This window comes from Hyla sarda, chromosome 2 (assembly GCF_029499605.1).
Source record: "Hyla sarda isolate aHylSar1 chromosome 2, aHylSar1.hap1, whole genome shotgun sequence".
Classification (NCBI taxonomy): Eukaryota; Metazoa; Chordata; class Amphibia; order Anura; family Hylidae; genus Hyla; species Hyla sarda.
The window spans coordinates 201,318,168-201,344,961 of NC_079190.1; the positions used below are offsets into that span (position 1 = coordinate 201,318,168).

General features: G+C 42.2%; 1 protein-coding gene across 2 annotated transcripts in view; it reads right to left on the reverse strand.

Annotated features, from left to right (window-relative positions):
* Positions 1–26,794, reverse strand: part of DMD (dystrophin) — a 2,642,350-nt gene that overhangs the window by 857,555 nt on the left and 1,758,001 nt on the right. The gene's annotated exons all lie outside the window — the stretch shown is intronic.

Genomic DNA, 26,794 nt, shown 5'->3' on the forward strand with positions numbered 1-26,794 from the left:
ATATATATATATATATATATATATATTTATAAAATTTGTTGCTAACCTGAAATTTTCTTTTCTTGTAGTCCATAGGCGGCCCGAATGGGTTAACATTGACTTGCACTAGTAAAGCAATTAGGCACGTTAATTAAGGTAATAACACTTAACTGTCTACCATAAAACACCCCCAAGAACACACAGACACTAGTATCGTATGCAGCAATTAAATTTAATAAGGGAGGGTATAATTGTGCCGCCTATGGACTACAGGAAAATAAAATTTCAGGTGAGCAACAAATTTTCTACTTCCTGGTCGTCCCTACGGCGGCACGAATTGGACATGCAAAGCAGTAACTTAATTAATACAGGGAGGGCACATTAACTATTCATGGCACCTTGCAGGACACTCGTACCAAAGGCTGATCCTTCTGACGACATGACGTCCAACCTGTAATGCTTGATAAATGTGTTGGGCGAAGCCCATGTAGCCGCTTTACAAATCTGGTCTAGCAGAACGTGATATCTCTCGGCATAGGATGTAGAGGTGGATTTTGTCGAGTGAGCTCTTAACAAGAGGGGAGAGTCTTTGCCTTCTGACAGATAACAGATTCTGATGGTATATCTTATCCACCTTGCAAGAGATGATTTACTTGCTCTCTTCCCTTTATTCTGTCCTTGAAACTGAACAAAGAGTGCTTCAGTCTGTCTAAATATTGAGGTTTTGCTCAGATAAGCGATGATAGCTCTTTTAACATCCAAAAGATGTAGTCCATTAGTGGACGTGTCTTTGAAGATTGGCAAGATAATCTCCTGATTTATATTAGCACTGGAGGCTACTTTAGGCAAGAATCCTGGCATGGTTCTCAACACGACTGAGTCCGTCATCATGCGAAGATATGGCTCTTTTGAGGAGAGTGCTTGTAACTCGCTCAACCTTCTTGCTGATGTAATAGCTATCAGAAATAGACATTTGAAAGATACATGTTTCAAGGATGATTCCTCTATGGGTTCAAAGGGAGGTAAGGTCAGACTTCTTAGGACTAGCGTTAGATCTCATGATGGTAAGGGGTTATGGAAAGTTGGACGCAACTTATTAATCGCCCTGAAGAATCTGCTAATGAGAGGCTTCCCTGAGAAAATTACATTGAGGCAGGAGTTGATGGCTGTCCACTGTACCTTCAACGTATTTGGCTTCAAACCTTTCTGAAAACCTTCCTGTAGGAACTGGAGAAGGGAGGCAACTTCTTCTGGAGCAAGAGCTTTCCTGAGACACCATGCTGAATACAGGGACCATACTCTGTTGTATACCCTTAGGGTGGCTGGTTTTCTGGAAGCTAACAGTGTAGTAATCACTTTTTGAGATAACCCCTGGTCTAACAGAGCTCTGCGTTCATATTCCATGCCGCGAGTTGCAATCTCTGGAGGTCTGGGTGAAACATCTCTGACTGGAGAAGGAGATCTTTCTGAACGGGAAGTTTCCAGACTTGCTGATTCGCCAAATTCAGGGCCAGCAAAAACCAGGCCCTCCTTGGCCAAAACGGAAGAACAGCTACTGCTCGAACTCTCTAGTCTCTGATCTTCTGCAGCACCTTGGGAATCAGTGGAATCAGGGGAAAGATATAGACGAAATCCTTCCTCCAACTCACCGAGAGGCCATCTATTGCCAGAGGATTGCCCATTCTCGACAGTGAGCAAAACCGGGGCAACTTTTTGTTGCTGGAAGTCGCCATGGCATCCAGAGTTGGTAGTCCCCATCTGGATGTTATCTGGTGGAATATTAGGGGATTCAGTTCCCTCTCTCCTGGGCAAATTACATTCCTGCTCAACCAGTCCGCCTTTGTGTTGTCCACTCCTCTGATGTGGACTGCCGAGATTGATAGAAGATGTTTCTCTGCCCAAGACATTATACGGGCACATTCTCTTCTCAGGGACTGGCTGCATGTTCCACCCTGTTTGTTCAAGTAGAAGACAGATGCTAGGTTGTCCAATTGTACTTGAACTGCTCTGTGGAGAAGCCGGGGTTTGAAGATAGCTAGCGCTTTCCTTATGGCTGTCAGCTCCTTTAGATTTGATGACATTCAATGTTATTCCCGGAACCAGGTTCCTTGAACCCAATGATCCTGTACATGGGCACCCCAAGCTAAGCCTGAGGCATCCGATGTGAGCACTATCGGAGTCTGAGTCTGAAGAGACCTGCCTTGAAAAAAGCGCTGGGGATGCAACCACCAGTGGAGATCCTGCCGAACCTTCAGTGGAATACTGATGATGGAGTCCAGAGAGTGCTGAGACTTGTTCCACTGAGAGAGGATGCAATTTTGAAGGCCTCTGAAATGGGCTCTCGCCCACGGAACTGCTTCCAGAGAAGATGTCATCATCCCCAGAATCCGCATGGCTGACCTCACTGGACAACGATCTACCAGAAGGAAATTTTGGACCGCTGCTTGGAGACTGCTGGCTCTTTGATCTGATAAGAAGAGTCTCATCCTCAGCGTGTCTACGGAGAACCCCAGGTACGATATAACTGTGGAAGGAATCAGGCAAGATTTTTTCACGTTCACCAGAAACCCGTGAGAGTCCAAGACCTGCAGAGTGGTGTTGAGATGTTGCTTCAAGAGAGACTGTGATGGTGCTCTGATCAACCAATCGTCCAGATATGGTGTTACCGTTATCCCCTGAAGACGAAGAGATGCTGTAAGGACAACCACTATCTTGGTAAACACGCGAGGAGCAGACATAATGCCAAAGGGAAGACAGGTAAACTGCAGGTGGAGGATCTGATGTGGAACCTGGAGCGCAATCCTGAGATACTTCCTGTGGGACTGAAGAACGAGAACATGGAGATATGCATCTTGGAGATCTATTGTAGTGTTGAGCGGCATAGGCCATATTCGAATTCGCGAATATTCGCGAATATATGGACGAATATTCGTCATATTCGCGAATATTCGCATATTCTCATTTTATTTTCGCATATGCGAATGTTCGCGTATGCGAAAATTAACATATGCGAAAATTAACATATACAAAATTAACATAAGCGAAAATTCGCATATGTAAATTTTCGCATATGCGAAAATTCGCACACCGGTCTCATACAGTAGTATTAGAGCCTTCTTTACACCACACAAGCTGGAAGCAGAGAGGGATGATCACTGTGATGTGTTCTGTGAAAAAAACAAAAAATAAAAAATAAAAAAAAAACGAATATTCGTAATTACGAATATATAGCGCTACATTCGCGAATATTCGCGAATTCGCGAATATGCGATATTCGCGAATAAAATTCGAATTGCGAATATTCGCGAGCAACACTAATCTATTGATGCTAAGAAGTCTCCTTCCTCTATGTTCATTATCACTGATTTGATAGACTCCATCCAAAACTTGCGTTTCCGGAAGAACTGGTTCAGATAAGAGAGGTCTATTACCAGCCTCCAGCCCCCTGATGCTTTGGGAACTGGGAATACCGGAGAATACAGTCCTTTGAACTGTTCTTTCTTGGGAACTCTCTCTCGAGCCTGCTTGGCGATGAACTCTTCTATCAATTGCAGGACCACTGGATTGGACGGCCTGTTGACCATGAATTTCCGTGGAGGGTGGGAATTTAGTTCTAAGGAGTATCCCCTTGTTATGGTGTCCGTCACCCAGGCATCGGACGATGTCTTTTGCCAAATGTACGAAAAAACTTTAGTCTGCCCCCCACTGGAAAGTCTCTTTTGGCGTCATGAGTCCTTAGGCTTGGTGAAAGGCTTCTTCTTGACTGCCGAAGAATCCTGTTTTTTGCGATAATTGGTCTTCTTGTTTTGCCGAAAGGAATAGTTCCTTTTCGGGGAATATCTGGCCCTACCATAAGAAGATCTACCAGGCTTCTTTCTCTCGAAGGGAAAGGCTGCATCCTTTTTCTCATTATAGGATTTCAGGACATCTTTAAGGTGAGGACCAAAATGGATGTCGGATGGAATGGAAGATTAATGAAGCTAAACTTTGACGACATGTCTCCTGACCATTGTTTCATCCACAGGGCTCTTCTGGTGGCATTGGAGAGTGCCAGGGACCTGGAAGAAAACTTCATTACATCAACTGGTGCGTCACACAGAAACTCCGCAGAAGACTTCATCATATCTAGCCCCTTCAGTAGGCGATCTCTGGATACTCCGTCTTTTATGTCCTGAGACAACTGGCTTAGCCAGATTCTAAGTGCTCGTTCTACAGGAATAGACAACGCCGCAATCTTAGAAGAAGACGCTGAAGCCATATAATTATTTTTGGCAAAGTTGTCTGCCTTTCTCTCCAGTGGATCTGATAACCTGGAGGACTCATCTGAAGGAAAGAGTGACTTTTTCACCATTCTTGCTGCTGCTAGATCTAATTTAGGGAGATTCTCCCACTCTGCCGCCGACTTCTGATCAAACCTATATGTGGATTTGAAACGGGAACCTGCATCTGATTTCTTATCTGGTTTAGGCCACTCCTTCTTGAACCAGTCACTAAGGACAGCATAGGATGGTAGGTGCATGTCAGGCAATTGGGGAAAGTAGTATAACTGATCCTTTTTGGGCTTACTGGACACATCTTTATTAGATTCTACTGTATCCTTTACAGCCATCAACAACTTAGGAAATTTCTCCTTTGGCAACAAATATAAGTCATCGTCCATATCATGGAAGATTACTTCAGGATCGGAGGAAGAGTCCTCAGAATCTTCAGATGAGGACCCTGAGGCTGCAGGAGAAGCAATTCTGTCAGGTCTCTTCCTTTTCTTAGGGACCAAGGATTCTTTAATTTCTTTAAAGGTGTTGCACATTTCACCTTTGAACCATGACAAGAAAGAGCTTGTTTGCATGGTATCAGATGAATTTAAGCACATTTCACATATGTCTTGAGACCAAGATTCAGGTAATGTTCACACTTGGAGCACCGAGTGTGCTTGGACTTCCTCTTTGCTTTTCTAGAAGGAGACATCTGAAAAATCAAAGAGAAAGTCCCCAAGGCTGTAATATAATCCACAACTATGATAACAATATCATTTAGGGACAGCAAAATTTACTGGTACCTCTGACCGGCCGAAGGATCTGCTGCCCAAGGCTGAGTGCAGCCATTTGCAGATCTGGCCTGCCAGAAATACTGTGCCTGTGGTCCATTTCCGGACCAGACCGGAAGTGACGCGGCGGAAGTGGGGCAAGATGTAACAGAACGCCCGCCATCTTGGAGGACCCAGCAACTACAGGAGTTACTGCACAAAACAGGAAATACAAAGTGCATAGGCCTAAAGCATTCCCGCACCTTCCAGGAGGACCTGCCCCAACAAAGAAATATCGCCCCGTTCTGACTTACCACGGACCGGAAATGATGATCCTGCGCATGCGCAGGCACTCACCCGGCTCACGGAGCGCTCCGCTGGACACCGGTGTCCCGTCTCTTCTAATCGCGCTGACGGGAACATGATGGCGAACACCATACAGCCACCGGGACCATGCAGCGTTGGGGTACCGGCTGAGGGACCAGGGATAGCATCTGGTATACGACCGACCCGGACTCAGGGACCTAGGAAGCCCCAGGTGTGAGTACCTTGCTTCTGATCTTTACATTCTGAGTGAAGAAAAAGAATACTAGTGTCTGTGTGTTCTTGGGGGTGTTTTATGGTAGACAGTTAAGTGTTATTACCTTAATTAACGTGCCTAATTGCTTTACTAGTGTGTTTCTTCATTCCGGGTAGCAAGTCAATGTTAACCCATTCGTGCCGCCGTAGGGACGACCAGGAAATATATATAAATATATATATAAATATATATATGTGTGTGTATATATATATATATATATATATATATATATCAGCTCAGATCTAAGCTGTGCGTGGCAAATAGACTCTAGGACATTGCAAATCGCAACAGAAAGAAAAATCTTGAGCTTGATTTGCTCTGATGTTTTATATGTGTTTATTGAAAAGAAGAGAAATATTGAAATATTATTCTGTATAAAAATAGAATGGTTTCATAGGTGATAGAGCAGAATTGTCTAAGAACTGCTGAAATGCACAGATCTTCCCTAACTCTTAGCTATTCGTAGATATGTATATTCTATGCTCCATTACCTCAGCACCAGCCAGGGAGATGTTTGCACATAATAGCATTTTATTCTTGATTGAATTTACACTCAGAATCTTGCCTGCTAGTGTAAATATACAATTTTTTATGCGAGAACTGCAAGACAGACATTTTTTTTCAAGCTGTGATAGCTTATTTTCATATCTGGTAATAAATCAATTAATGAAATGTTGGGCTTTATTTATTCCTAGACTTTATTTTCCCTGTCTCCTTTATACATCATGGGGAGCAAAGAATACAATGACCAAAAGATCCATTCAGTAATGGAATTGTGTGTTATCTGGCTTAGTTCATGTAGAATTGGATTGAATGTCAAACACTGCTCTAATGGCTTCATTAAATATCATTAAAATTGTAGTCTTGGGTCAACAACAGCCTTCTGTAAGAAATGGTTATACCAACACCAGAACTACCTTATTAAAAGTGTTAGAATATAAAACTGATGGGAGCACTGCGGAATCTGTAGGCGCTATATAAATAAATAAAATAAAATAAATCCTCTGGGACTGTCCCCAGATTACAGAGTATGTCCCTAGCTGCAACCTCTGTTAGCCTTGGAAGCATGCTGGTTAACCCCCTCGCCACTTCAACTTTGGCCTGTTCAGTTTACAAATACATTTTATGACTTGTTACTCTCCATTGAACTACCAGTCCCATGTTTGTTTGTTTTTTATGTGTTGGAACTGCTTTTTTATATTCCTTTTCTTGTTTTAGTAGTACTGATTTATTTATTTGTTCACATACATATTGGCCACTTGAGGTTATACTCTTCCAGCTATAACTTTGTGTTGGTGTTCTGTATTGCTAAATGTGTCCCTCCTTTAGTGGTCTTGGTATTGTTTGTGTTAGAATGCAGTGTATCATTTTCAAGTCTTCTACTGGACTACCGATCCAAATTGAACCAGATGGAACTATCTGGTATATCAAAGGGGGATGAATCAGTCTAACACCTCCTGAAAAAGTGGTACTTTCAAAATGTACATCTAGATGTTCGCGAGGGTCCCAACGTCACACAAACAGGATGTCTACTGCAGGTATTCATTATGTGTAATTCTGATTTCCACAAGTTTAATTGCAAGTTGTCAAAACATTATTATGTATGGTAATAATTGTTTGCATATGTAGTACTCCGGTCTTTTGGGCATCAATGCAAATCTTGGTAGCATGTATTTAAACTACTGCAGTCTCCTTCTTGTACCTTACTATCATCTAATACTTTACTAGTGGGCTACCTATCTGTGCTTTTAGGGATCTATGTACTTTATGGGGTTAAAGGGGTATTCCGGTGAAAAACTTTTTTTTTTTTTTTTAAATCAACTGGTGCCAGAAAGTTAAAAAGATTTGTAAATGACTTGTATTAAAAAATAGTAATCCTTCCTGTACTTATTAGCTGCTGAATACTACAGTGTTTTTGAAATACAGAGCTGTATGCTGACATCATGAGCACAGTGCTCTCTGCTGACATCTCTGTCCATTTTAGGAACTGTCCAGAACAGCATATGTTTGCTATGGGGATTTCCTTTTACGCTGGACAGTTCCTAAAATGGACAGAGATGTCAGCAGAGAGCACTGTGCTCATGATGTCAGCAGACAGCTATGTGTTTCAAACGGAAAAGAATTTCCACTATAGTATTCAGCAGCTAATAAGTACAGGATGGATTAAGATTTTTTAATAGAAGTCATTTACAAATCTGTTTAACTTTCTGGAACCAGTTGATTTAAAAAAAACAAAAAACGTTTTCCACCGAAGTACCCCTTTAAGGAAAGGGTCCTTGTCTTGTGGTTGAAAATACTGTCAATTTAAATACATTTTAGATTTTTGTATGCGGTGTGTTTTAATTATTTATTATAGGGATAGCATTTGTAGGTTTATATGTTATTTATGCTGTCTAATAGTTGTTGGATTTGGTACCCCCATAGTTTGCACCTTAATATTATCTACCTGATTGTGGTTGCACCTTATGCAATGTATCTGTTATCTGCTTTAATAGTGTATGAGTTATGTTCTTGTGTACTAAAAATGCTGCTGCCATTTAGTTGTATTTTTTGCATTAAAGGGGTACTCCACCTCTAGACATCTTATCACCTATCCAGAGGATAGGGGATAAGATGTCTGATCGCGAGGGTCCCAACACTCGGACCCCCCGCAATCTCCACTGCGGCACCCCAGTCATCCGGTGCATGGAGCAAAGTTAACTCTGTGTCAGATGACTGGCGATGCAGCACCGGATGCTTGTGATGTCATGGCCATGGCCACTCGTTGATGTCACACTCCCTCCCAATGCAAGTCTATGGGAGGGGGCGTGCCCCTCCCATAGACTTGAATTGATGGGGCGTGATATGACGTCACAAGGGGGTGTGACCGTGACGTCACGAGCCTCCAACGCTGCAGCCAGAGGCAATCAGACATCTTATATAGATACAATGTCTAGGGGCGGAGTATCCCTTTAAATTAGCTACCATATGCTAATGAACTATCAATTCACAAATACTAGCTATAGGTTTACTGTATATTGGGAGAAAGTGCTCGGTCATTCGCTTTTCTCTACTCCTTCTTTAGTCTGAGAAAGGATATCCTGTTTGATCATAGGGTGAGTCTAGCTAAAAGTGTGAGGATGTGAGATTTCACTAGGCTCCCTCTCTTCTAGTCTAGTCCTCAAGACCACTTGATCTGCTTGGAGTAATGACCCCCTGTAAAGAACACTGAATTTTTCAGGTGATCCATTCCCATATTCAAAAGAGATCAAGAGAAGGAGTGAGAAAAGGAAAAATAAAGTTGTATAACCATTTCGGATAAGGTTCACACGTGCCTTATTGCAATTTAGGACTTTTTGCGCCTCAGGCCGGGCCTAGTCATCCATGTAGCAAAGGGAGATCCACCTCAAATTGACTGCACCTACAGATTTATGCATTGCAGGGGACTAGAAAGTACTATAAGAGTTGGAAACCCTGCTGGAGCGAGAAAAAAATTATGGTAATATTTTCCTGCCGTGTGATCAACAACTGCAATTTTGGCTTTGTAAAAAGCCTTTGTAAAGCTTGAAAAAAGCTTTGAACATTTTAATGGAATTAAAGCATTTTTTTGTTGACTTTTGGAGTGCTGCAGTGAACTTGTCATCTATCTATCTATCTTTTACCTTTCTATCTATTTTTCTCAACTGTATTTATCTCTGTATTTTTCTTTACATAGCTACATATCCGGGATAACCTATATTAGTTCATAATGCAGTACAATTCATCTTGTTTCTGTCAGAATAAATCAACGCTGTGGACATGGTTGTAGAATACTGTTCACATTAAAGAAAATCACTATTTATTTTTAAGGGGTGTTCTATAACTCGATTTCCACTTGAGTGAGCAAATGTGAACCAAGTGTAAGTAATTGAAAAGTTTCCTCCTACTGTTTGCAAACAGAATTTAGAGGAAACAGTAGGCAACCTATCCAGTTTTTAATTAAAAACAGATGGAAGATACTGTGCTGCTTTTTTTTATTTTACCGGTTCAATTTGAGCCGCCTATAGTTAAGTGTGATGAAGCAAAGCAGAATGTGCAGTTGTAATTATCAGATGTGTGCACCAAGGCAGGTCTGCATTTGCTGCATGGGGTGGAAGTGACAGGAATACATTTTTATATTGAAAAGCTTTTATTGATTTTGTGCTAGATATATGACTTTAATGAACATTGCTATTAACTTTTAGTCAACATCATCAATTGCCGCGGGTAAATAAACTCTCTTTTTTTAAATAGTTCCTCCTAAAACCTGTTATATTTTCCTAATGGGAATACAGATTACATTTGGTAAAATATTACAGTAAAGGGTCTTTTCATTTAATATGAAACTTAGCTGATAGCAAACATTTCTCTATTTTGCTGTAGATTCCCATCAGGACGTTTACATAGATGCCAAATGTACTTCTCCTAGATAATGTCAAGTTCCAAAGTTTTTTGCCACATTTTTTGGAAACATCCTTTGGAATGTTTTTGTAAACACTGTAAATAAAAGATAATTCAAACCTACCCTGCCTTAAAGAAGTTGAATTTCTAATGTAGAAAACCTAAATATACATATTGTATGAATTATGTAAATCATATTCAATTGACCAGTAGATAGAATAGGCAGCATGCCATGATGGTGGCTGTTGTTCATCCAGATCTAATAACTACAAATGACTTAATCTGGCTACAAAGAAATTTTTTCTTCACAATGGCATCCTTAGAGGGGTACTCTGATGGAAAAAAGGTTTTAAAATTAACTGGTGCCACAAAGTTAAACAGATGTGTAAATGACTTCTTTTTGAAACCTTCCAGTACTTATTAGCTGCAGTATACTACAGACAAAGTTGTTTAGTTCTTTCCAGTCTGGCCACAGTGCTCTCTGCTGACACTGTCTGACACTCTCGGTCCATTTCAGGAACTGTCCAGAGCAGGAGATGTTTGCTATGGGGATTTGCCTCTACTATGGACAGTTCCTGACATGGACAGAGGTGTCAGCAGAGCACTGTGGTCTGACTGGAAAGAACTCCACAAATGTATCTGTAGTATACAGCAACTAAAAAGTACTGTTTAACTTTTGGCACCAGTTGAGTTGAAAATATTTGTTTTCCTCCAGATTACCCTTTAATCTTTAGCAGTCTAGGTTAATGAAAGGGTTATTCATAAATTACATGGAGGTCTAAGGTCCTAATGTGGTTAATTTTACATTCTAAAATTTCAATAAAAAAATTCAGGATGGTCCCGGTATATCCAGGCACTGGTCAAAGTCTAAATTAATATAACATTGGCCCTGCATGTATTAAAGGGCTACTCCACTGGAATACATTTTTAAACCAACTAGTGCCAGAAAGTTAAGCAGATTTGTAAATTACTTCTATTTAAAAATCTTAACCCTTCCAGTTCTTATCAGCTGCTGCATACTACAGCGGAAGTTCTTTTTTTTTTTTTAATTTCCTTTCTGTCTTACCACAGTTCTCTCTGCTGACACCTCTGTCCATTTTAGGAACTGTCCAGAGTAGGAGCAAATCCCCATAGCAAACCTTTCCTGCTCCAGATAGTTCCTAAAATGGATATAGGTGTCAGTAGAGAGCACTGTGGTCAGACAGAAAAGAAATTAAAAAAGAAAAAAATATAGCAGCTGATAAGTACTGGAAGGGTTAAGATTTTTAAATAGAAGTAATTTACAAATCTGTTTAACTTTCTGATACCTAGTGATTTAAAAAAAATGTTTTCAAGGGGAGTACCCCTTTAAGCAATGGAAAAAAAAAACAATAAGGCAGAAATACCTTTGCTTATTTTTTTGTTTACTTTAAGTACAGAAATAGATTTTCTTTCTGTGTATTTTCATATCATAAAAATACATAATTATTTGAAAGAAAGTGCTGTAGTTGTAAGACAGCAGTCCTTAGGCTTTAACCATTTAATGATAATGGACGTAAATGTACATCCAGGTGTGCTGGAGCAGTGCTCGCGTCATGCACTGCAGGTCCCAACTGCTATCAGGATCTGGGGACCCGCTGGTAATGGCAGACATCAGCGATCAAGCTGATGTCCACCATTAACCACTCAGATGCTGTGATCAATACAGATACCAGCATTTGTGGCAGTGTAGCGATTGTAATTGCTGATCTGATTGTCCACGGCACAGCCGTGGGGATCAGATCAGCCAAGATGGCAGATGGAGGTCCCCTCACCTGCCTCCGCCGCTCTCCCTGGGTCTCCTGCTCTGATCTGCCTTTCAGCAGACCAGAGCAGAAGATCGCCAATAATACTGATCAGTGGTATGCCCATGCATATGATGATTGCTATAGAAAGTCCCCTATGGGGACATAGAGAGTTAAAAAAAAATTGGAAACAACTAAATCACCCCTCTTCCTAATTTTACATTAAAAAAAACATTAAAAAAAATTATTATTAAACATATTTGGTATCACTGCGTACGTAAATGTCCGATCTATCAAAATATGTTAATGTCCCCAGGTTTTCATTTAAATTTCCTCACACAAGTACAATTTTTTGGGGTTTGCCATACATTTTATTGTAAAATAAATGATGTCATAACAAAGTACAATTGGTTGCACAAAAAAAGCCCTCATATGGGTCTGTGGATGAAAATATAAAAGAGTTATGGATTTAAGAAGGCGGGGAGGAAAAAAATGAAAATGCAAATATAAAATTGACCTGGTCCTTAACCCCTTAAGGACTCAGCCCATTTGGGACTTAAGGACTCAGACAATTTTATTTTTACGTTTTCGTTTTTTCCTCCTTGCCTTCAAAAAATCATAACTCTTATATATTTTTATCCACAGACTAGCATGAGGGCTTGTTTTTTTTGTGCGACCAGTTGTCTGTTGTAATGCCATCACTCACTTTGCTATAAATGTATGGCACAACCAAAAAAATACTATTTGTGTGGGGAAATTAAAAAGTAAACCGCAGTTTTGCAAATTTTGGAAGGTTTCGTTTTCACGCCGTACAATTATTGGTAACAACGACATGTTTTCTTTATTCTTTGGGTCAATACGATTAAAATGATACCCATGATAATATACTTTTCTATTACTGTTGTGCTTTAAAAAAATCACAAACTGTTTAACCAAATTAGTGCGTTTAAAATCTTCCTATTTTGAAGACCTATAACTTTTTCATTTTTCCGTATAAGCAGCGGTATGAGGGCTCATTTTTTGCATTGTTTTGATCTGTACTTTTTATTGATACCATATTTGCTTATATAACATTTTTATACTTTTTTTTAAATAAAATGTTATAAAAAAAGCTGCTATTTTGGACTTTTTTTTACGTTCACGCCGTTCACCGTACCGTATCATTAACATTTTATTTTGATATTTGAGATACTTGCACAAGCGGCTATACTAAATATGTATATAAAAAAAATTTTTTTACACTTTTTGGGGGTGAAATAGGGAAAATGGGACAATTTACGTTTTTATTGGGAGAGGGGGTTTTTCAATTTTTTTTTCCTTTTTTTTACTTTTATTTTTATACTTTAATAGTCCCTATAGGGGACTATTTATAGCAATCATTTGATGCATAGGACATAGCACTGATCAGTATTATCGGTCATCTTCTGCTCTGGTCTGCTCGGTCGCAGACCAGAGCAGAAGACAAGGCAGTGGAGGCAGGTGAGGGGACATCCGGCTGCCATGCTGGATGATCGGATCGCCGCAACAGCACTGCGGGCGATCTGATCATCCATTTTACTGTCCGCACTGCTGCAGATGATGTGATCTGTATTGATCACGGCATCTGAAGGGTTAATGGCAGACATCCGCGCGATCGCGGATGTCCACCAATTATCGGCGAGTCCCTGGCTGCTATTAGCAGACGCGACCTGCCGCGCATGACCCAAGCATCACTCCACTGCACCCGGTTATGCATATGACGTAAATGTACATCCTGGTGCATTAAGTACTAGCTCACCAAGACGTACATTTACGTCCAGCGTCGTTAAGGGCTTAAGGGGGTACTCCAATGAACTGGTACCAGATTAAAACAGTTAAACAGATTTGTTACTTCTATTAAAAAACCTTAATCCTTTCAGTACTTTTTAGCAGCTGTTTGCTACAGAGGAAAATCTTTATTTTTTAAATTTCTTTTTTTGTGTTGTCCACAGTGCTCTATGCTGACACCTGATGCCCGTAGCAGGAACTGTCCAGAGCAGGAGAAAATCCCCATAGCAAACCTATGCTGCCCTGGACAGTTCCTGACATGGACAGAGGTGTCAGCAGAGAGCATTATGGACAACACAAAAAAGAAATTCAAAAAGTAAAGAATTTCCTCTGTAGCATACAGCTGCTAAAAAGTACTAAAAGGATTAAGATTTTTTAATAGAAGTAATTTACAAATCTGTTTAACTTCGTGGCACCAGTTTATTTAAAAAAAAAAAAAAGTTTTCCACCGGAGTACCCCTTTAAGGACAAAATGGGCTGTGTCTTTAAGGGGCTAAATAGATGCCTGTTTGACCAGGAATTCAGTTACATATGAGCTGCTGCATTTTTAGGCATAGTGAACCCATGGGCACCCCATCCATCATATCGGACTAATTAGATTATCAGACTAATCAGGTTTAGCGCAGTTAACTTATGTTGTAATGGATTGTATTGGTTATGTGACATTTATATTCTGGCCAATGATATTTTAGGTGTGTTCTATATACCATAGTTTTTTATGAAACAGTGTGATTACAGATTTCTAATGGACATTTTCTGTCATACACTGTATCTTTCCAGATGTCTGTTTACTAACAAATAACGTGTGGTAATGTTATAAACATGCTGAATATTGGCTGCTTGTGTTCTTGAAAATATGTAGTTCAGTTTGGGTGAGCCTGATTTTAATTACTTTTTCATATACAGTATGTTTTAATATTTGCCTTATAAATTGATGTTGACTGTACACATTATTTATGAAGGGTGCTGTACTTTGTAATACTTATGCAGTTATTTGCACTATACTAAGTAACACATGATGTAAATGACATGTGGTATAGCAATTTTACTGTAATGAGTTTTGAGAATTAATGCATAAGGGTATGTTCACACTGAGGAATTGGGGCGGAAATCAAGCAGAAATTTTCTGCCTCAAATTATTGTTACTTTTCCACAAGAAGTCACAGAGATTTCACGCAGAATTTCACGCGGAATTCGAGCGGAATTGGTGCAGAATTCGAGCGGAATTTCAAGCGGAGAAGAAGAGTATAATATATATATATTATCCTCTTTTTTTTCATGTGGAAATTCCGCACCAATTCCGTGCGAATTCTGCACCATTTCCACGCCAATTCCGCGCCAATTCCGGGGGGAAATGATTCTGACTGAAAAAAAATACCCTAATATTTAAGAGCAGTTAGGTTTAAAATGAAACTATGGTTTATCATCTATGCTATATATATATATATATATATATATATATATATATATATACTTTATAATATATACACACAAATACGCAAATATAGTCATGGCCGTAAATGTTGGCACCCCTGAAATTTAAAAAAGTATTTCTCACAGAAAAGGATTGCAGTAACACATGTTTTGCTATACACATGTTTATTCCGTTTGTGTGTATTGGATCTAAAGCAAAAAAGGGAGGAAAAAAAAGCAATTTCGACATAATGTCACACCAAACTCCAAAAATGGGCTGGACAAAATTATTGGCATCCTTAACTAAATATTTGGTTGCATACCCTTTGGAAAAAATAACTGAAATCAGTCGCTTCCTATAACCATCAATAAGCTTCTTACACCTCTCCGCCGGAATGTTGGATGACTTTTCCTTTGCAAACTGCTCCCGGTTTCTCTTTTTGGAAGGGCGTCTTTTCCCAACAACAATTTTAAGATCTCTCCACATGTGTTCAATGGGATTTAGATCTGTACTCATTACTGGCCACTTCAGAACTCTCCAGCGCTTTGTTGCCATCCATTTCTGGGGGATTTTTGACATATGTTTGGGGTTATTGTCCTGCTGGGAGATCTCAGACGCAAACCCAGCATTCTGACAATGGGCTGTACAGTGCGACCCAAAATCCGTTTGTCATCCTCAGATTTTATGATGCCTTGCACACATTCAAGGCACCTAGTGCCAGAGGCAGCAAAACAACCCCAAAACATCATTGAACCTCCACCTTATGTGTAACATTGTTCAGTTTCCTGTAGTCAACACAGAAGCAGATGGTTCCATCTTTTTTCTTGACCAGGACAAGTGGCGCCGCCCAGGGACTCTGAGTTTCTTGGATGACGTCTGCCTCTTACATGTCGGCCAGCATCTTCTTGACAGTCTGATACATGCCTGGCGTGAGTGGGTGGTGTTTTTCGGTGAGGATTCGGTGTTGGATCATTGACGTATGTCCAAAATCTGTGGGGTGTTTGCTAAAAGCTTCATGGTACCTTTTGGCGACATTGATGACACCCTTGACTTGGTTCCTTGGGGTAGTGTCATCTCCAACTTTGAGTTGTGCCCACCAGCGCTCGGGAGGACTCATACTAGATCCTTCAGCCACTTGGGCTGCATGCTGTCAGGCCACCATACGCTCTGTTAAAATGTCCTTTGACTCTATGAGATACAACTGGGCTACTGGGGTGTATTTGGGTAACACAGTAGCAGCATAAGATAGGTTGACTAACAGAACTGAAACTCTCCCGTTGGTAATGGTGGCAAAGTTTCTCGCAGCTCGGACAAGAGGGTGGTCTTCTAGTTGTAGAGTAAAGAATGGACTATGGATATTAAGGCAGTTGAAAGTTTGGAATATACTGATGGTTGATGGATAAAAGTATTCATACACAGCAGTATGATTCTTGAGAGCAATCATGATTTGATTTAGTTGTATTGTAGTCATCTGAATGATGACATTAGGGTCAGCACTCTCATTTAGTATGTATAGCAGCAAAAAGAATAGCAGTAATCTTGAACAAGAGAATGAACCCTGGTTAAAATACATGGGGAATACAGGGTGTGGGTCACACCAGATGCTTATCATGTAAATTCATGGAAAAGACAAGTGAATTTACGTCATATGCCACAATTAAAACATATTCTATTAAAAATTATATGAATTGCTGCTATACCTGCATAGTTTACCTGGCATCATTCGCAAAGTGCCGCCTGCAATATGTGGAATTCACTAGCAACAAACTGAAGGTACGCATTAGGAGGCACATCTCAGACACAAAATGTCTGAAGATGGGGGTCTCAGCCCTAACCTGGCACTTTGCCGAAGTACATGGAGGAAATATACAGATTTGCTCAGTGTTAAATTCATTGAAAAAATTTATTAAAAAAAAAAAAAAAAAAAACAGAGGTGGGGATAGAAAAAGACTATTACAAAACAGGGAAACATTTTGGATGTTTGCACTAAAAACAGTTACCCACAGGGACTTAATCAAAGGTTGGACATCATCACAGGATATTAAACATCCATCACATATTTGTAGGAATTTTTTTCCCTTGGCTTTATAGCATTACAAATGTGCTTATACATGTGAATAAATGTGCATTTGGTACGTGACTAATATAAAAAAATGCATGATCCAATGTACCAAAAAGTGATCCAGAACATGTTTTCCAGCTATCTTTTTAACCTAGTCATGTGACTGGATTTTTTATGTATTTTAACAAGTTTTGTTGCAAATGGAAAAGTCTATGACTAAGCGCACCACTGCGTGAAACACCTCAGAAGTTTCCATGTCTTATCCTGTGAATTTGCTAATCTCCAATAAAAGCAAGATTTTAATTGGATCATCTAGTGCTGGACATCATTTTTTTTTTTTGTCATCTGAATGGGTATAGTTAAATCAAAGTTGTTGTTGGCTAAAAGTATAATGAAAATAATTAGGTAATGAAATTAACACTGATGTACAGACAAACATTTTGGTAGCCTATTGATAGGATGTTGAATAAGATATATACATAATATATTGAATGAAGAGAGCCTTTGTTTCAGGGTTGAGATGGATTTTTTATGTATTTTAACATAACTTTCAGATGTATGAATGGAGATAAAGGTTTTCAATGGTGGGGGTAAAAGATGATGATGAGGAGTGTTTAGTGCTATGGAATGCAGAGGGCATGGTAGGTCTCTAGGAAAGCTGTGTGATGCATGATTGTTACTTTGCTTTTGTGTATGCAGTTATATGATGACGTTCATATGATGGTTCTTATTTTATAAAGCATGTTGTATATGTGTGATGTGTATTAATGAATCATGAATACATGGAACATGACCAGTGAATGTTTTCTTTGTGAAGCTGTTTGTGTTTGTGTTGTAATGGATCCTTTTGTTTAAGAACAAAAGGAAATCCATGTGGTATTAATTGAACCTATTTGATGATACTTCATTAATTTCCTAATAAGTTTTGTTTTCACAGTTGCGCATGATGGATGCCAAAAAGGAAGTGCATCAGGAAATGCAATCAATTGTCTGATAATATTATAGAAGTAACAAGAGAAGAAGTGTGGGCAAGAAATATAAAATAGGATATAAAAAAAAGTGATCACTAGTTAATTGATAATATAATTTTGTATTACCTAAGCATTTAAAACCAACTAATGGTTTATTGGATTATAAACAATGCACATTGAAGGAGATTTTTCCTAATTTTAGAAAAGCTCTGTATATTTTTTTATTCTTTTACATTTTTGTGTGTGTGTGTGTGTGTGTTGGGCCCTGTGTATTGTACGTTGAGTATTTGTACATGTTGGTATTGTTACATGTGCATCATATGTCTCCATGTAAAGTAATACATGAATTCAGTCAGTTACTAGACATTCAAGCATTATTGAAGACTGACCAAGCTGAGGGAAAACAAAAACCAGACTCAAAGGGGCGGTGACCAATGACAGCCTCCTCTCCGGAAACAAAAAATCACATTAGACCTGAAGGAAATATATATATATATATATATATATATATATATATATATATATATATATATATCTACTGTTTGAAATGGAGTATATGTTTAGTACCTGCATACACAATGTGATATACCTATACATTCTATATTGCATTTATTTGAATAACATCAATTTTGAGTGGATAACTTGATAATGATAATTTAGTGTAACACAAAGATGCTGAAAAAGACCATTCTTTGGTAGCTTTGATACTCTCAGATTATGATTGATTGTCTTGAATTTATGAGGTTAAAAATTCAAGAGCCATGATAGAATATCAGATAATCCATGGTTAATGCTGAATTGTAAATATAAGCTTACTCCAAGTGATGCAAAGATTTAATACATAAAACAGGATGAAGTTCACACGCAGAATGAAGTTCTACTTCTATAAACCACTCGATCTGAGCTGTTGTTTCAGAAAGTATAGTTGAAAATATTCATTGAGATGTGTAAGATAGTTGAAGGTAAGACATAATGAGTACGGCTTACACTTTTATTACTGCCCACAAGTATGGGCCTATTGGAGTAAAGGTTTTCTTGAATCCTTGGGAAAACCAATCAAATGTAGAATCTGTAGTTTGTAATTCAAGTGTTCAAAGTCCTAGAGCTGCCAGAGAAGGTGGCCATCATAAAGATCAGACCCACATGAAGGAAACAACCTCAGAAGCCAAGGAGACTGGATGGCAGAGAAGGCTGCCAAGGCTGCAGTGCTCCTGTCCTCCCACAGTTATGGTACAGAGAGTATACAGGTGGATGGGTAGTGTGGATCGGTCTGGTTAGGTCTCCTGCAGGAAGCAGCAATGTATACTGAGAGAGACCAATGGAAGAAGAAAGAGGTGGTATAGAGCAAAGGCGGCATCTGGAGAGTTGGTAAGAAATTTTTTGTGCCAACAGTCTTGTACCCCATGGTAACATATATGGCCCCATGCACTAAGCATAAGGGAGCTACGTGTGTAGTAATGTCGGTACATTGGGTGGCCTCAGAATTCAACAATGCAGAAAGAAGGTTTGTACAGACTTCATTATTTACATCTGTTATGACCTAGGTAAAACAATAAGGTACCTGACCAACATAATCCATAACCATCTTATCTGTTTCAGAGAATATGAGTAGACTTCATCTAACTGCCTAAGGTGGACCAATATAAGGAAGTCCTTGTCTGACTGTACTGATTCCCTACTGTCACGATGCCGGCTGGCAGGTAGTGGATCCTCTGTGCCAGAGAGGGATTGGCGTGGACCGTGCTAGTGGATCGGTTCTAAGTCACTACTGGTTTTCACCAGAGCCCGCCGCAAAGCGGGATGGTCTTGCTGCGGCGGTAGTGACCAGGTCGTATCCACTAGCAACGGCTCAACCTCTCTGACTGCTGAAGATAGGCGCGGTACAAGGGAGTAGACAGAAGCAAGGTCGGACGTAGCAGAAGGTCGGGGCAGGCAGCAAGGATCGTAGTCGGGGGCAACGGCAGGAGGTCTGGAACACAGGCTAGGAACACACAAGGAAACGCTTTCACTGGCACAATGGCAACAAGATCCGGCGAGGGAGTGAAGGGGAAGTGAGGTATAAATAGGGAGTGCACAGGTGAACACACTAATTGGAACCACTGCGCCAATCAGCGGCGCAGTGGCCCTTTAAATCGCAGAGACCCGGCGCGCGCGCGCCCTAGGGAGCGGAGCCGCGCGCGCCGGGACAGGACAGACGGAGAGCGAGTCAGGTACGGGAGCCGGGATGCGCATCGCGAGCGGGCGCTACCCGCATCGCGAATCGCATCCCGGCTGGAGACGGTATCGCAGCGCACCGGGTCAGTGGAGCTGCCCGGAGCGCTGCGGTAGCGAGAGAGAAGCGAGCGCTCCGGGGAGGAGCGGGGACCCGGAGCGCTCGGCGTAACAGTACCCCCCCCCTTGGGTCTCCCCCTCTTCTTAGAGCCTGAGAACCTGAGGAGCAGACTTTTGTCTAGGATGTTGTCCTCAGGTTCCCAGGATCTCTCTTCAGGTCCACAGCCCTCCCAATCCACCAAAAAGAACCTTTTTCCTCTGACCGTCTTGGAGGCCAGTATCTCTTTCACTGAGAAGACGTCAGAAGAACCGGAGACAGGAGTGGGAGAAACTAATTTGGGAGAGAAACGGTTGATGATGAGTGGTTTAAGAAGAGAGACATGAAAGGCATTAGGAATACGGAGAGAAGGAGGAAGAAGAAGTTTGTAAGAGACAGGATTAATTTGGCACAAGACTTTGAAAGGACCAAGATAGCGTGGACCCAGTTTGTAACTGGGGACACGAAAGCGGACATATTTAGCGGAGAGCCATACCTTGTCTCCGGGAGCAAAAATGGGGGGAGCTCTTCTTTTCTTATCGGCAAACTTTTTCATGCGAGATGAAGCCTGTAAAAGAGAATCTTGGGTCTCTTTCCATATGGTGGAAAGATCACGAGTCACATCATCTACAGCGGGCAAACCAGAGGGCAAGGGAGTAGGGAGGGGGGGAAGAGGATGACGGCCGTACACCACGAAAAATGGGGATTTGGAGGAAGATTCAGAGACTCTAAAGTTATACGAGAATTCGGCCCATGGTAGAAGATCTGCCCAATCATCCTGGCGGGAGGAAACAAAATGTCGTAAATAATCACCCAAGACCTGGTTAATTCTTTCTACTTGTCCATTGGATTGAGGATGATATGCAGAAGAAAAGTTTAATTTAATCTTGAGTTGTTTACAGAGAGCCCTCCAGAATTTTGACACGAATTGGACGCCTCTATCCGAGACTATCTGTGTGGGCAACCCGTGAAGACGAAAAATGTGTACAAAAAATTGTTTAGCCAACTGAGGCGCTGAAGGAAGACCAGGAAGAGGGATGAAATGTGCCATCTTGGAGAATCGATCAACGACCACCCAAACAACAGTGTTGCCACGGGATGGGGGTAGGTCTGTAATAAAATCCATACCAATCAGAGACCAAGGCTGTTCGGGGACAGGCAGAGGATGAAGAAAACCAGCGGGCTTCTGGCGAGGAGTCTTATCCCGGGCACAGACAGTGCAGGCTCGCACAAAGTCCACGACATCCGTCTCCAGAGTCGGCCACCAATAGAAGCGAGAGATGAGTTGCACAGATTTCTTGATGCCTGCATGACCTGCGAGATGGGAGGAGTGACCCCATTTGAGGATTCCGAGGCGTTGGCGTGGAGAGACGAAGGTCTTTCCTGGAGGAGTTTGCCTGATGGAGGCTGGAGAAGTGGAAATCAGGCAGTCAGGAGGAATGATGTGTTGCGGAGAGAGTTCAACTTCCGAGGCATCCGAGGAACGAGAGAGAGCATCGGCCCTAATGTTCTTATCGGCAGGCCGAAAGTGAATTTCAAAATCAAATCGGGCAAAGAACAGAGACCACCTGGCCTGGCGAGGATTCAGCCGTTGGGCAGACTGGAGATAGGAGAGGTTCTTGTGATCGGTGTAAATAATAACTGGAAATCTTGATTCCTCCAGCAGATGCCTCCATTCCTCAAGTGCTAATTTAATGGCTAGAAGCTCTCGATCCCCGATGGAGTAGTTCCTCTCCGCCGGAGAGAAGGTCCTAGAAAAAAAACCACAAGTAACAGCATGCCCAGAAGAATTTTTTTGTAGAAGGACCGCTCCAGCTCCTACAGAGGAGGCATCAACCTCCAATAGGAAGGGTTTAGATGGGTCAGGTCTGGAGAGCACGGGAGCCGAAGAAAAGGCAGACTTGAGCCGTTTAAAGGCGTCTTCCGCTTGAGGAGGCCAAGACTTGGGATTGGCATTTTTTTTGGTTAAAGTCACGATAGGGGCCACAACGGTAGAAAAATGTGGAATAAATTGCCTGTAATAATTGGCGAACCCCAAAAAACGTTGGATAGCACGGAGTCCGGAGGGGCGTGGCCAATCTAAGACGGCAGAGAGTTTGTCTGGATCCATTTGTAGTCCCTGGCCAGAGACCAAGTATCCTAGGAAAGGAAGAGATTGGCATTCAAACAGACATTTCTCTATCTTGGCATAAAGTTGATTGTCACGAAGTCTCTGAAGAACCATACGGACATGCTGGCGGTGTTCTTCTAGATTGGCAGAAAAAATCAGGATATCGTCCAGATATACAACAACACAGGAGTATAAGAGATCACGAAAAATTTCATTAACAAAGTCTTGGAAGACGGCAGGGGCATTGCACAGGCCAAAGGGCATGACCAGATACTCAAAGTGTCCATCTCTAGTGTTAAATGCCGTTTTCCATTCATCCCCCTCTCTGATGCGGATGAGATTATAAGCACCTCTTAAGTCCAGTTTGGTAAAGATGTGGGCACCTTGGAGGCGATCAAAGAGTTCAGAGATGAGGGGTAGGGGGTAGCGGTTCTTTACCGTGATTTTATTAAGACCGCGGTAGTCAATGCAAGGACGTAGAGAGCCATCTTTTTTGGACACAAAGAAAAATCCGGCTCCGGCAGGAGAGGAGGATTTACGGATAAAGCCTTTTTTTAAATTTTCCTGGATGTACTCCGACATAGCAAGAGTCTCTGGGGCGGACAGAGGATAGATTCTGCCCCGGGGTGGAGTAGTGCCCGGGAGGAGGTCAATAGGACAATCATAAGGCCTGTGAGGAGGTAGAGTCTCAGCTTGTTTTTTGCAAAAAACATCCGCAAAGTCCATATAGGCCTTAGGGAGACCGGTTACAGGGGGAACCACAGAGTCACGGCAAGGGGTACTGGGAACCGGTTTTAGGCAGTCCTTGAAACAAGAGGGCCCCCAACTCTTGATCTCCCCAGTGGACCAAACCAGGGTTGGGGAATGGAGTTGAAGCCAGGGTAGTCCAAGGAGGATTTCGGAAGTGCAATTGGGGAGGACCAAAAATTCAATCTTCTCGTGATGAGGTCCGATGCACATTAGAAGGGGCTCCGTGCGGAAACGTATGGTACAGTCCAATCTTTCATTGTTTACACAATTGATGTAGAGGGGTCTGGTGAGACTGGTCACTGGGATGTTGAACCTGTTGACGAGAGAGGCCAAAATAAAATTTCCTGCAGATCCGGAATCCAAGAAGGCCATAGTAGAGAAGGAGAAGGCAGAGGCAGATATCCGCACAGGCACAGTAAGACGTGGAGAAGCAGAGTAGACATCAAGGACTGTCTCACCTTTGTGCGGAGTCAGCGTACGTCTTTCCAGGCGGGGAGGACGGATAGGACAATCCTTCAGGAAGTGTTCGGTACTGGCACAGTACAGGCAGAGATTCTCCATGCGGCGTCGTGTCCTCTCTTGAGGTGTCAGGCGAGACCGGTCGACCTGCATAGCCTACACGGCGGAAGGCACAGGAACGGATTGCAGGGGACCAGAGGAGAGAGGAGCCGGGGAGAAAAAACGCCTTGTGCGAACAAAGTCCATATCCTGGCGGAGCTCCTGACGCCTTTCGGAAAAACGCATGTCAATGCGAGTGGCAAGATGGATGAGTTCATGTAGGTTAGCAGGGATTTCTCGTGCGGCCAGAACATCTTTAATGTTGCTGGATAGGCCTTTTTTAAAGGTCGCGCAGAGGGCCTCATTATTCCAGGATAATTCTGAAGCAAGAGTACGGAATTGTACGGCGTACTCGCCAACGGAAGAATTACCCTGGACCAGGTTCAACAGGGCAGTCTCAGCAGAAGAGGCTCGGGCAGGTTCCTCAAAGACACTTCGAATTTCCGAGAAGAAGGAGTGTATAGAGGCAGTGACGGGGTCATTGCGGTCCCAGAGCGGTGTGGCCCATGACAGAGCTTTTCCAGACAGAAGGCTGACTACGAAAGCCACCTTAGACCTTTCAGTAGGAAACTGGTCCGACATCATCTCCAAGTGCAGGGAACATTGGGAAAGAAAGCCACGGCAGAATTTAGAGTCCCCATCAAATTTATCCGGCAAGGATAGTCGTAGACCAGAAGCGGCCACTCGCTGCGGAGGAGGTGCAGGAGCTGGCGGAGGAGATGATTGCTGAAGCTGTGGTAGTAGCTGCTGTAGCATCACGGTCAGTTGAGACAGCTGTTGGCCTTGTTGCGCTATCTGTTGTGACTGCTGGGCGACCACCGTGGTGAGGTCGGCGACAACTGGCAGAGGAACTTCAGCGGGATCCATGGCCGGATCTACTGTCACGATGCCGGCTGGCAGGTAGTGGATCCTCTGTGCCAGAGAGGGATTGGCGTGGACCGTGCTAGTGGATCGGTTCTAAGTCACTACTGGTTTTCACCAGAGCCCGCCGCAAAGCGGGATGGTCTTGCTGCGGCGGTAGTGACCAGGTCGTATCCACTAGCAACGGCTCAACCTCTCTGACTGCTGAAGATAGGCGCGGTACAAGGGAGTAGACAGAAGCAAGGTCGGACGTAGCAGAAGGTCGGGGCAGGCAGCAAGGATCGTAGTCGGGGGCAACGGCAGGAGGTCTGGAACACAGGCTAGGAACACACAAGGAAACGCTTTCACTGGCACAATGGCAACAAGATCCGGCGAGGGAGTGAAGGGGAAGTGAGGTATAAATAGGGAGTGCACAGGTGAACACACTAATTGGAACCACTGCGCCAATCAGCGGCGCAGTGGCCCTTTAAATCGCAGAGACCCGGCGCGCGCGCGCCCTAGGGAGCGGGGCCGCGCGCGCCGGGACAGGACAGACGGAGAGCGAGTCAGGTACGGGAGCCGGGATGCGCATCGCGAGCGGGCGCTACCCGCATCGCGAATCGCATCCCGGCTGGAGACGGTATCGCAGCGCACCGGGTCAGTGGAGCTGCCCGGAGCGCTGCGGTAGCGAGAGAGAAGCGAGCGCTCCGGGGAGGAGCGGGGACCCGGAGCGCTCGGCGTAACACCTACCCATTGAAACAGTAAATAATATAACTAAGAACCTTTCGTAAAGTTGTGCCAAGTTCAGATTCTGTAATTGTTACCCAGTTCCTTAAACCTATATGTATGTGTAAGGAAATAAGTATGTGTAAGGAAAATAAGTGAATAAGATATATTCTCTGATAACTGTTAAATCTATATCTTTACATAACATGGTTGTTCCAGAGGAAAAGATAATCACAACAGATTGTTAGGATGTGACATTGTATGAGGAGAATCAGTAGGTGAGCATTGGTGTCCTGTACAAATAATGGGGTGAAATAAGCATTTTAGTGGGTGGGAGAATGCACATTAGCCAAGACTCTTCTGCTCATAGACATTTTCGCTACCGAACCTACTAAGGAACCCAAACCACATTCTAGAAGTAAACATGCAGCCCCTGCTGGGAGCCTTGACCCCATGTGTATATTGATGCTATAGGAGTCACAATGGGGGTCCCAGATCAATTTAAAACTATAGGTCAAGTAAAAGCCAGATTTGAGTCTATAATACCCCAGATTTCCATAAACAAGAATGTAGACTGGATAAATTATATCTATTATAACCAGCAGAGATCCATAAATTTCTCAGTGGATGCTCATAAAGGTCAGGCTGAACAAATAAGTGCCACATCCACTATGACGTATGGTGTTAGCGGAGAAAGGGGGGTATGTAAAATGTTTGGGGAGACCTGTTGCCCATATATCTCAGACAACACAGGACCCACTGGTAAAATAACCATAAAGAATTCTGGAATCTCAGACCCCTTGGATCAGTACTTTGATTAGATGGGAGGGGGAAAAAAAGACTTTGGTCCAAATAGGAATAACCATACTTATAATCCTGATAATCTTGCTTTTTTGTGTGTTGTGTTTTGCCTTGCCTGTGTGAGAAGGCCGTTGAGAATGCCACACCAGTGATGACAAATGAGGTCTTCGAGACTACTGATGAAGCCTATACCCCATTACAGAGCTTCAATGCCATCTATAACACCAGTGAACCATAGGGATAGCATATGACTCCACATGTGTAAAGTCTGAGGCTCAAGGGGTCCATGGACAAAACATGGGTCATCTAAAGTACAGTGAAGCATTTGAGAAAACACATTGGGGAAGATGTGTTAGGATGATGGAAATTAGGGAAAGGTAAAATAGTCATTTTAAGGGGGAATTGTAATGGATGTATGTGTGTGTGTATATATATATATATATATATATATATATATATATATATATATATACATTATAAAAAGACTATTTGACAAAGTCCATCCGCCATACTACTCTGCTCCTTGCTTCCCCCCTCCCACCATGTAAGAAGATTTCCTCTCCTAGACAACGCCTTGAATCTCTCCAAAAACAGAAAAAAGCATACCTTATATGGTATGCCTAGTGAGGGTGGGAACTTATGTTAATTGCAACGGTTAGATAAGCTGGATGAATGCCAATAAAGGTTAGAAGTATGAAGTTTTTG